Here is a 10,000-nt window from a genome sequence, read left to right on the forward strand (position 1 = left end):
CACTTGTTAAGCTTTGGCAGCTGTGACTGGCTCCACACCTGCAAAATTTGGTGTCCTAACAATGACATGGTCTCCGTAAAACTGAAGTGACATTTATTGAGCTGTGGGGACACAGAGATGAATATGACATGATCTCTGCCTTCAGGGAACATACAGCCAGGAGAGGAAGACAGACACGTGGTGAAACACACACAACGTGGTGGGATGTGTGCTGGAGGGCTTAGGAGAGAGCGTGGGGTCCAGTGTGGCTTGTGTTCCTATGTTGAATCTTGAAGAATGAGTAAGAGTTGGATAAAGGGAGGAAAATTTTCCTCATAGAAGAAGTAGTGAAAAACATGCCTTCTGAAATCCAGACCAGTAAGAAGTTTTTGGAGAATGTGGATGGAAAGCAAAGCATAAGAGACAGCTGGAGCAAGAAGAAGCCAATACCTAGAAACTTCTAGGCCTGAAGGAATACAGACTTTATTTTGTGATATTGGGAGAGCCATTGCAAAATTTTAAGCAGAGAGTTAATCGGAATAGGTTTTAGTTTGAGAAGAATTATCTGGTTGTAGTATAGGGGAAGAAATGGAGAGGGGCAAGGTTAAAGACAAGGAGACCAGTTGTCTGGCTATTGCAACATCCTTGGCAATAGATGAAGAGGGATTGAATTAAGATGTAAAAATTGTAGGAATTACCAATTGTGTCAGTGTAGGAGTGCATTAGAGGAGCTTGATATGGCTCAGAGATTTCTAGTTTAGTTGTCTGGGTGGAGAGTAATGCCATTGAATAAGATTAGTAGTATAGAAGGAAGGGCTAGTTTGGGGTGATGGTGTGTGTGTTGAACTAAGTTCTAAATTTGCTGGATTTTTAAAAAAATTTTTATTTTTTATAATATTTTACTGTCAAGTTGGTTTCCATATAACACCCAGTGCTTCTCCCCACAAGGGCCCTCCTCCTTGACCATCACCATCTCCCCCTCCCCTCCCCCTTCAGTCCTTGGTTCGTTTTCAGTATTCAGTAGTCTCTCATGATTTGTGTCCCTCTCTCTCCCTAACACTCTTCCCCTTTCCCCTCCCTATGGTCCTCTGTTAGGTTTCTCCTTTTAGACCTATGAGTGCAAACATGAATTTGCTGGATTTGAGCTGCCTGTGTGTCCTCCAGATTAATATGTATTGTAGAAAGTAGGGTTACAGAGGATGGGGTGAGCCTGGAGCTAAGAGATACCTGGGTTTGAGGTGAAGACCTGGGTGTCACCATCATGTAAAAAGTAGTTGGAAGTGGAGAGAGTAGGGACTGAGCTTTCTGAGAACAAATGATCAGAAAGAGAGGAGGCTGAAGGTTGGATTTAGTGACTTCCCTGCTTGAAATTATAAATCCGAGGCTTCAGATCTTATTCATTGTAGACACAGCCTTCAGGTGTTTCCCCCATGGGCAGACTCTGGCTGACAACAAAGTGTTAAGTGCCAGGAGCTAGATTTATTCTATAAAGAAATTCTTCCCAAAGCAAGAAAATTTTTGGCTTTCACCCTGGGACTGTGTGTGCTTAGCTTCTAACAACTCTTAGTGGTTGGTAGTTTGGATCACATTTGGATGAATATTTTCACACTAGTTTTTTGAGTAAAATAGTTTTGGATCAAAGAAGTGGATGAGTATTCTCTAAGCCTCACAGCTAGTCACCTGTTTTGATCCAAATGAGTTTGGCAGTTTGATCTCCAGGTTTTCTTATGACACACACTGGGATTTTACCTTTTGAAAAAGAAGGAACTAAAGACCAAATAATTTGTCATTTCTTTCTACCTTAGTGTATTTGAGTTCTCTAGAGAAATGGACAGATGAAATGTATATGGAAAGAGGAAGAGATTTATTTATGAGGAATTTGCTCACACAGTTATGGAGCTAAGAAGTCCTACTGTGTGCTGTCTGCAAGCTGGAGACCCATGAAAGCTGGTGATGTAGTTCAATTCAAGTCAGAAGTCTTGAGAACCAAGAGCCCTGAGGTCAGGAGAAGATTGAAGTTCTAGCTCAAGCAATCAGACAGGCACGGCTGAATTCTTCCTCCCTCCACCTTTTTCTTCTATTCAGGACCTCAAAGGGTTGGATGGTGCCCATCCACATTGGAGAGAACTACTTTCTGAGTCCACTGATTTAAATGCTAATTTCATCTGGAACCATCTTCACAGACACACCCAGAAAAAATGTTTAGTCACATAGCTGGGCACTTCATGATCCTGTCAAGTTGACACATAAAATTAACTATGAGACTCAGAAGTAAATTTGAGATACCTTGCCTGTCTTTCTCTTCCCAATTCTTTCTTTTCTCCATCCCTTTTTATGATTCACTGAATATTATTAGAACTCTCATTTTATTTCAGTTACTCTGATGAGGGATTTGATAAATACAACATAGTCCTGGTTATTGAGGAGGACAGTCTACTGGGGAAGATGGTCATGTAAATGAATACACGTTGAGAAATGTGCAGGGTGGTATCATAGAGATGAGACAAGATAGCCTGGGGGCTTGTGGTAGACTGTTAATTTGGAATCTCCAGTGAACTATCTCTTCCAGCAATCCTTATATGATCCCTTTTTCACATGAACTCTGGGTTTTTCCATGTGATTAGCTTTGACTAATAGGACATTGACTCATAGGATACACTATAGCAAAGAGCAGCAGATTGCTAAGCACTTGCACATTAGGTCTTGTCTTTTTGGAATGATCCTTTTTGTAAGCTGGTCACTGTTCTGTGAGAAAGACCAAATAACCACATGGAGAGGCCCTTTTGGGGAAAGTTGAGGCCCCTACCCTGTAGATACAGTTGAGGTCCCCACTAATGGCTCATATTAATTTCCAGCATGTGAATGAAGCCATTTGTATCATCCAGCTAACCCACTGCCCCAGCCAGTGCTGTGTGAGCAGAAGAATTTACCAAAAAACAGAACCATGAGAAAAAACACACTGATGTTATTTCCAGCCACTGGGTTTTTGAATTGATTTGCTACTAGTAGATAATTGAATTTTTTTTGAGAGAGAGAGAGAGCAAGCAAGCAAGCAAGCCTGAGTAGGGCAAGGGAGCAGAGGGAGAGAGAGAATCTTAAGCAGCCTCCAATGTCCAGCACAGATCCAGACCTGGGGCTGGATCCCATGACCCTGAGATTATGACCTGAGCTGAAATTAAGAGTCGGATACTCAACTGACTAAGCCACCCACATGCCCCAGTAACTGAATTTCTTGGTAATGGTTCCTCCAGTCACCAAAGCCTTTTTAAATATTCTTCCTTCTTTACCTTCTGTTGTCTGTCCTATATCCCCACTTCCCTCCCCAATTATAGGGTTGAAGTCCTAACCCCCAGTCCTTTGAATATGACTGTGTATAGAGACAGGATTTTAAAGTGATAATTAAGTTAAAATAAGGCTGTTAGGGTGGGCCCTAATCCAACCAGAATGGCATCCTTATAAGAAGTGGAAATTGAGACATGCAGAGAGACACCAGGGATGCATGCAGACAGTGGAAGGACCGAGTGAAGCTGGCCATCTGCAAGCCCAGGAGAGAAGCTTCTGAGGGAACACTCTGCCTTCCCCTTGATCTTGGGCTTCTTGGCTCTAGAACTGTGAGAGAATAAATTTTTGTTTTTAAAGCCACCCAGTCTTTGGCAGCCTAGCAAACTGATACACCTGCTCTAGCTAACTCTTCACCAACTAATGCCAATGCTGTTTTGTTAGCCTCCCTCCTATCTACCTCCTTCCTGCATTCTGTCACCTGTATTTCTACGTTCATCATTGTTGCCCTAGGTTATTGCCATAGCCACAATACTGGCTTCCCTTCCACTTTTCTTTCTCCCTCCATGAAGTCACTCTTCCTCCATCTTGTGGACCAGGGTTTCTTGGCCTTGTCGCTTTGCTATTTTGGACCTCATGATTCTTTGTTGCATTTGGTGGGGCTCTGCTTTGCATTGTAGGATGTGCAGCAGCGCACCTGGCCTCTACCCTCTAGATGCCAGCAGCACCGTATCGACTATCTCCACAAATTGCCAAGTATTCTCTGTGGTCAAAATCACCTCCAGTTGAAGACCAATATCTAAGACTCTATCTAGAGCCCAGTTCTTTTATCTCCTTGTCCAAAACCCTATGATGATTGCCCACTTATGTCTCCCACATAGTTCTCCCCTCATGATAAGGAAAGAAGGTAGAATGTTGTTTTTGGAAGGCGTTACCTTAGTTCTGATCTGAAATCAGGAGGTGCATTTTGTTGATATCTTACCTTGGGGGCAGAGAGTATTAGAAATCTGAAGAAAAGTGCTTCATGTAAAAATGAGAGGGGTTTTTTTCGTTGTTTATTTTTTAAAAATCTGACTCACATTTGCTCTGACCTGCAGAAGTCATGACCTGTTTTTGCACTTTGTAAAATTGCTAATAGATATTACTTATCGGGTGCTTGCTATGTGCCAGACACCGTGGTGCTCAGAGTTTTAGAGAAATTAACACATTTAATCCTCACAAAAGCCTTGGGAACGTGATGCTGTTTTAAATTCTGTTTGCCAGTGAGGAAATGTAAATTACATTATTTTCCCTAATAGTGCATCTACCCTAGGCCAGAGTACAGATTTGAACCCAAGCCAGCTATCTCTGAAGCCATATCTTCTTGTGGATACACAGCAAAAGTGCTGTGTGTGTTCTGACACTAGTTTTGCCACGTACCAGATCTGTTGTTGGCTGAGTTACTTTGCTTCTCTGAAGTCAGCTTCTTTTTCAATAGAAAGGGGGGACTTAATCCCTACCCTGTGCCATCTCTATGTAATGTTTATAGGATTAAATAGTCTAAGGTCTAGTACAAAGTAGATACACAATAAGAATTAATTTATTCTTTTTATATTTGTATGAGAGCGCTAATACTTGATCTAATTATGTCATTCATGAGTTAAGGATAGAAGATGTGCAGAGTAACCAGCGTTAAAAATGTAAAACAATATATACATATTTAATGTTTTGAGAAATGTAGTTTTTTTTGCATATATGATTAAAAGAGGCATGGTGTGTACTTGTCTTTTGGAAATTAATTTGTTCCCAGTGCTTTCTTTTAAAAATTTTTAATGTTTATTTATTTTTGAGAAAGAGAGAAATGGAATGTGAGCGGGGGAGGGGCAGAGAAAGAGGGAGACCTAAAATGCAAAACAGCCTTCAGTCTCTGAGCTGTCAGCACAGAGCTGGACTTGGAGCTCAAACTCCTGAACTGCGAGATTATGACCTGAGCCGATGTCACACACTAAACCAACTGAGCCACCCAGGTGCCCTGTGCCCAGTGCTTCTGTGTATTATCTTATTTAATTGTTCTCACTTAGTTACCTCGATTTAATTTCTAAGAAAACTGAGGCTCAAAGAGATGTAGCTTACCCAGTGTCACAGAGCTAGTGAGTGACAGGGCTGCCATTTAATCCTAAATCCATTTGGTTCTGAGCTCTAGGCTCAGATGCATCACTTTGCCTTCCTGTGACATTTTTAAGTTTCTTAGTTTATCAAAATAGTTAAGTGTTAAACCATAATCATGTAAAAAAAAATCTATAGTTGTTCATGTTCTTTTTGAAATAAAGTCCCACAGGGATGCTAAACATAATAGCTTCGGCCCCGGGGCAGATCTTCCCCTGAGGGCTAACGTATCAAAAAGGAGAGAAGCAGATATGGGAGCCTGCGGTTCCATCTTCTCTCTCTCTCTTTCTGTCAGACAGACAGACAGACAGACAGACACACACACAGGCTCCCTTGCTTGTGTGTCATCTGAAAAGTTATCAAGATAATGTAAAGGGCTGTAGAAAATTACTTTGTGTTAGAAGTACCTGGAGAAAAGAATTTGGGCATTAATAGAAGTAACTCCACAAGAAAAACCCCAAGGATATTAGACTCCATAATAAATAGAAATTACCTAGAGATAATTGCTAACTTTGTAACCATTTTAAAGTTCAGTAAAAAATGTAGAAATAAAAGAGAATACAACATGATTGAGATATTTTAAAAAATTATATTTGAGCCCCAGGAAGTGGTAAGCATGTCAAAAAAACCACAACTATTTACATAGATAGACCTCAGGGACACCCATTAGATCCAAGTAAAGAAAAAGATCATGTAAATCATTTCTACATTGGTGTGGGATTTTGTTATTGTTTTTTATAGAGAAACCGTGAAGATATCAGGAGACTACAGAGAAAACAGAAGAAAATGTGGTGCAGAATTTCACAGAATAAATGAACTGAGGACATGTGCCCCCAGGGAGGTCTGACAACGGACTGAAAATGAAATGGGATAGATTTTATAAAGAAAAACTCCATGCCATGGATTGATCTACACTGGCTCATGTGAACCAAAAAAATTTTGAGATAATTCTTGGTCATTTTGGAGGCCAAAGAATAAGTCTTTAGAAGACCTAGAGAAGCCCATTCCTTCTTTTCATCTCTTCTTATTCTACTTCAAATGTCAGCCTTGAACATTTTAGTAATAAGAACAATAGTTCAGACTTTAAAGATGAGCAATACATTTCAAGATTATTTTGGGTGAAAAAATAGTTTTTTTTCCTGTGATTAGTTTCATTTGCAATGGAGGGAAATATTCTAGGGCCCATACTAATGGGTGGGAAAGTTAGAGTGGTTTGTATGGCTAGAACATAAGTAGTTGTGTGGTTATGGAATAGTCCTTTTAAGTTATAATACCGTAAAGGGATCAAAATGGCAATTTATGACTAAGAACCTTTGTTCTTAAGAATAGACATGTTGAAGCATTTTTAGACAAGAAGGGAAAGTGTATGCATTTCTGCTCAACATTTCTGTGCACATACATACCATACACAGAAATGTGTGCACATAGTAGACGTTCATGACACAGGGGATGGTGGGGGTAATAATCTTCATGACCTAGGATGCTACAGTCTACGACTCCAGAGCAGGGATTCTCAAAGTGTGGTTCCTGGGCCAGCATCAGCATCACCTGGGTATTTGTTACAAATAAATTTTAGGCCCCATCACAGACCTATTGAATGAGAAACTGTAGAGAACATCTATCTGCCTGTGTTTTAACAAACTCTTCAAAAGACTCTGGTACATCCTAGTTTGAGAGCCACTGGTCTATAGCATGTAACAACACCTTTGTCCAGGTGGGGGATGTGCAGGACATAATCCTTGCTCCCAAGGAAATCTCAGTCTAGTTGAGATGTTGAGATATTGTGATTAACAAGAATTTATCAGTTTTGAAGGGTGTCTATGCAGTGGAGGCAAGCTGTGGACATAGAGATTAAGGAGAATTGGGTTCTACTTGAGGGTATGGAAAAAGGTATGAAACTAGAGATGTACTTAAGAATCTTAATGGGAATTTTCCAACCAGACAAAGGCAGGAGATAAAATTGAAGCAGGGGGGAAATGGAACGTTAAAGTGCAAATGCATGAAAGGAAGTATTTGTGTGGGGCGTAGCGAGTGGTTGCTGTGGCTAGAGCACTAGTGAGTGGTTGGAAATTTGGGAAGCAGCACTGGCCTAGTCAGGGCCACTCTTCTCTCGCTTTTTGATTATGCCTGAGACTCACCTTTTGGCCTCAAGTATAGCTCCCCATCAGATTCATGTTCAGCAACTAGAGAGACCATTCAAAAGTGCAAATCTCCAAGAATCAGCTTATATTTCATCTCCTTTGACCTTCCGCAAGGACTCCACCTCCCAAGCTGACTAAGGGGGTCTTCCATGTGCTTCTGTGACATCCTCAGATGCACCCACTCTACCACGCAGCACACAGTACAGATATTGCTCACCTGTTTCCTCCCATTTATTCTGATCCTGTAAAGGACAATGGCTCAGGTTAGTTTCTAACCTCAAGTCTGAGGCATAAGGCCTGGCACATCACAGTGTGAGTGAATATTTATTGAGTGGATGAATTGTGATGAACGGTGAAGGGATTTGTGTTTCAGGCCAAAGACTCATGAAGCAAGTTTAAGACAATTACTGTTCTTCCCTAATTGACAAGGTCATTCTGTATACGGCAACAATGGTGCAGTAAATTCATAATTCTGAATACTCTTCAAAACTGTTTTTCCTTCTAGTTACTTTTAACTTTGGTGCAATTCCTTACCGCTAACACAATTACATCCACCTAACTGGAATGATTCCTTCCTTTTAGCAGACTAAACACAGCATGAGAAACCTCTGTGAGAGCCTGGATATTGATCTGCTTCATGTCAGAGCTAATATGTAGTGCTTCTCTCTATCCATTGTAGTTGTGTTCTGGAAAGTCACCATGAGTGTTAAATTAGTAAATACTGAACCATTGCTCTTAGGAGAAATAGTGGATTAAGTTCCTGTGAGTCTTTGGTCACGGTATTTTTGTCAACTGATCGATATTTAACCTCGCTTTATGTGTGTTTCTATGTAAAGCTATCTTATACATTTTATAAGATATATCTTATTATATGCGTGTATATATTAATTTCAAAGCCTGATTTATTAGTGTTGAGTTATTAATGTGAAACTCATGGCCAATAGCACTATATAATTCATGCCTGGAAAAACTTTGCAGCACACATGTTTTCTACATAAGGCACTCTATAGCCTTCTTGACTTTAGGGACCCTAGACTACACTTTAGCACTATGCTTATGGGCATTTTAAGCAACAAAATCACCAATAAAAAGCACAAAAATGTGAAAAATGCAGCACTAATTAAACCATGAAAAGGGTATTTGTTTACAGTATGAGAATGGAAACAAAAAAGCATTCACCTTGTTTGATCTCAGCTGGAAAAGTGTGATTAAACATTGCAGAAGAAAATGGTAAATAATATAAACAACTAAAAATGAAACAGACACACACTTAAAAATGAGCAGAACTGTGGAGCAACTTCAAGCAACTTAGTATCTGTGTAATTAGAGTTCTTGGAGAACAGGAAAGGGAGTGAGAGAAAAATAACCTAAGCCTTTCTCCCCCAAAAAACAGGAAGGAAAATTATAGTCAAAACCAGCTGAAACCAACACTAACAAGAAAAATTTAAAGACAGCTCATTACACACAATGGAGTAAATATAAGAATGACAATGGATTTATCATCAGAAACAATGCATGAAGGAGAAGTAATTATCAGCCTAGATTTCTATACCCAGTGAAAATATCTTTAAAAAATGTAAAATACTTTTTATGACCATACAAAAGCTAAAATAATTTACCCCCGAAAAACTGCACTACAAGAAACATTAAGAAAAGTACTTTAGTCACAATAAAAATGATACCCAGATGAAAATCTTGATCTGTACACAAGATTGAGGACCCCTAAAATGCTAAGTAGGTAGAAATAAATTCCTTTATCTTATAATTTAAATCTCTTAAACTCAGCTGTTTAAAGCAAAATAAAGTAGTATAGTATGGAGTTTATAAAATATGTGGAAATAAAATGTATGAAACAGGAAAAATGGAAGTATAAAATTATAAGGTTTATAAATGTAATCCACTCTTTTTATTTGGAAGTTGGCTGTGATAAACTGAAGACGTATAATATATACCTTAAATCAAACACTAGATACAACAACAAAGAGTTTTATCCAATAAGCTAACAAAAGAATATGGAATCATTAAAAACAAACAAAACCAAAAGCCCCGATACAAAAGGAGGCAGGAAAAAAAATATCAGAGCACATAAATATAAATGGTCTAAGCATTCTAGTAAAAGGCAGATATTGTCAGATTGGATTTAAAAAAAAAGGATGAACTCTATCTAAAAGATACATTAAATATAAAGACAAAAATAGGTTAAATGTAAAAGAATGGCACAAGCTATTCCATACTAATAATAAAATAAAAGATGACTAGAGTGACCCTATTATTATCCAAGTACACAGACTCAACAGTATTATCAGAGATAGAGTATCATATCTTAGCAAAATGTTTATCAATTAAAAAATATAAAGCAAAAATGAACTGAATTATAAGGGAAGCAAACAAAAGCACAACTGTAATGAGAGACTTCAATATCTTTCTCAAATAATGAAAGCAGGAGACAGAGATTG

The 10,000-nt window shown here is 39.0% G+C and overlaps 1 long non-coding RNA gene across 1 annotated transcript in view; it reads right to left on the bottom strand.

Moving 5' to 3' along the window:
• Positions 1–7,644: 7,644 nt before the first annotated feature.
• Positions 7,645–10,000, bottom strand: part of LOC115289245 — a 25,140-nt gene continuing 22,784 nt past the window's right edge. The window contains exon 3 of the long non-coding RNA XR_003907504.1: positions 7,645–7,786. This is a non-coding gene — a long non-coding RNA (uncharacterized LOC115289245). The remainder of the gene's footprint in view (positions 7,787–10,000) is intronic.

This window comes from Suricata suricatta, chromosome 4, assembly GCF_006229205.1.
Source record: "Suricata suricatta isolate VVHF042 chromosome 4, meerkat_22Aug2017_6uvM2_HiC, whole genome shotgun sequence".
Taxonomy (NCBI): Eukaryota; Metazoa; Chordata; class Mammalia; order Carnivora; family Herpestidae; genus Suricata; species Suricata suricatta.